Source organism: Engraulis encrasicolus, chromosome 7 (assembly GCF_034702125.1).
Source record: "Engraulis encrasicolus isolate BLACKSEA-1 chromosome 7, IST_EnEncr_1.0, whole genome shotgun sequence".
NCBI lineage: Eukaryota > Metazoa > Chordata > Actinopteri > Clupeiformes > Engraulidae > Engraulis > Engraulis encrasicolus.
This window is the reverse complement of record NC_085863.1, coordinates 8,440,680-8,443,179: the sequence shown is the minus strand read 5'-3', so window position 1 is coordinate 8,443,179 and position 2,500 is coordinate 8,440,680. Positions and strand designations below refer to the sequence as shown.

Sequence of the window (2,500 nt, the reverse complement as noted above, 5' to 3'; positions counted from 1 at the left end):
CTGGATGGCTATTGACTCAGGAAAACCACTAGCCACAGTGGCCAGCAAGCGAAAACGTTAATGTCAAGCCCTGTCTACTACTCTAGAATTGTAATGAATACTCTGGTTGTTGTGTACTGATTGCTGGGTTGTCCCTTGTACATTTCATCCAGGCTACGTGTTTGGGATCAGAGTGATTGAGTCGTAGCTTTCTGTTAGAATGCTAAACCTCACTTGTGCAAAGCAGCTTTACCATATTGTGGATTACCCTTTTCTCAGAAGTGACAGTGTTACTTACTACGTTATTAATTTTCTTCTTGGAGCAGGCGTCACTCTTAATTATTTAAACTTCTGAGGGTGCTGGCCCAAATTTTAAATTCATTGTTTCGAGAAGGAGGCCGCACCTTGCATAGTAGTGTTTTTGTATTGCACAGCTGAAGAAGGCACACGCCGAAACGCGTCTGTGCAATAAAAAACACTACTATGTAAGGTGCGGCCTCCTTCTTGAAACATTACTACTTTATTACCAATAGCAATTGGTTAAAAACTCAGCAAAGCTTTGAGAGAGAGAGAGAGAGAGAGAGAGAGAGAGAGAGAGACAGACAGACAGACAGACAGACAGACAGACAGACAGACAGACAGACAGAGAGAAGACCCAGTCGTCTCTCACTCTGTTCCTCTGGAAACTAACAGACCTGGGGTGAATTTCTCAAAGCCAAAGTTGCTAACTACATTAGCTACTTTGCTGTTTTCAATCCATTTTCCCATTGGCAACTACCAAAGTTGCTAACAGGCTAACAACTTCTCTTTTGAGAAACTCACCCCAGTATCCTGATTTGTCAACTGCTTTACTGACAGCCTTCAGGTCTGGTGACAGTAGTAGGTGCTGTGTCCTGGGTGAAAAGCGAAGACTGTCACTTTGCATTTCCATGGCGAGGCAGTAATCTGATTTTAGCGGTTAATTTGACAAGACAGCAGCTTACGTCTATGCAACCCCATAGGAAAAAGATCTGTATTAAACATACAGAGTGATTCATGTATAGACTGGATAAATATGGCACATATTATAAAAATAGCCTATTTTCCTCACATAAGTCACCCACATACATATTCCATGTTAGAAAGTTTGTATAACCATGTACTTTTTTTCTATATATTTTCCTATGGGATGTCTATGTATACTCTGGCAAAGGCATTATAGATACCAGATCTCAGATCCCAGCTGTGTAGTGGGCGCAGTTATTTTGAGCAGAAATGCAAGTCACCCTTAAATTAACTCCCAGCTTATAATAATAACATTTATGACCCTTTGTAGCTTGTGTGAAGTGAATTGATTAGATGTGTATATATGGCGTGCAGCATTGCTAAACGTGGTCATTTTGTGGTTGCTGTTTTATACATGCTCCGAATACTACATTTATATTGTGTGTTTGCTCCCAATGGCACTGCAGTGTGTCATAACAAAGATAAAGACTGACTTAAAACGAGTTCCCCTTTTAGAGCAGTTTTATAGTGTTATTTACACTCTAAGATGAGCTTCCCTTTTCTGAAAATAGAGGCCTCTCTTGGTTTTTATAGCATACTGTAGCTCTGTATGTGTGCATTTGAAAATGAAATACAGGGCTGATAGTATTCAGGTTCCATGCCTGATTTCAGGCTTGACAGAGTTTGCAAAAATAAAAACACTGATAATAATTAGCCATTAGGTTATTCTTAGCTCAGAAAGTGTTATAGGTACAGGATTATCTTCTACTATCAGGCTTGAATAATGGTCATACACAGGCTATTAAATGTTTGAATAATGTGTCAAAATAGGCCTACGTTACGTCACTATGCAGTATCTTGTCGTCGTCGTTAGAGCAGGGTTCAGGCTAAGGATTTTTTTTCACTATCACCCCTGTGAAATATTCTCTGTTAGATGTTGTCCACATTAGGCTTCAAGGGTCGACACCAGCAATTTGTCATAAAATGTTAGCACCATTTGCCTGTCTGCCCATCTAGCTGTCTATTTGATGGCCTGAACTATCCTGCCAGCTATCCTATCAAAACTGTGTTTGTTTCCCTTGTGGTCATATATTTGTATAATATTTGTATACATGTGTCTTTCTTTGACTAATAGCCTACTGTAAGAAGAGCTTTTTCCATAACATAATGGAAGCCATTTAAGCGCAAATTTCATTCAAACTTCTTCAAATTTGATTTCAAGTTACTATCGGGGCAATTAAACTTGAGTTCATATTATCCGATTCTTCCAAATTCAAAGCATAAAACAGTTGATTTTAGTAATATTACATGAAGCACTATAAAAATAGGCCATATTCAATGGATATACTTTATATACCATTTTGATAAGAGCGTTTTGGAGAAGAGCTCTTCGTATTTTTGTGAGAGTGTGTCTTTCTGGTAGCGTTTTGGAGAGCGCGCACATCCAGATTAAACAGGTGCTGGACTTAAACCCGACTAAACATGAAAAGAAGGAAGGTCCGCACACTGTTGCTGCTCCAGGTTTATTAACACAATG

General features: G+C 39.1%; 1 protein-coding gene across 1 annotated transcript in view; it reads left to right on the top strand.

Moving 5' to 3' along the window:
• zdhhc20a (zinc finger DHHC-type palmitoyltransferase 20a) overlaps positions 1-2,500 on the top strand; it is a 27,203-nt gene that overhangs the window by 7,419 nt on the left and 17,284 nt on the right. The window lies entirely within an intron of this gene.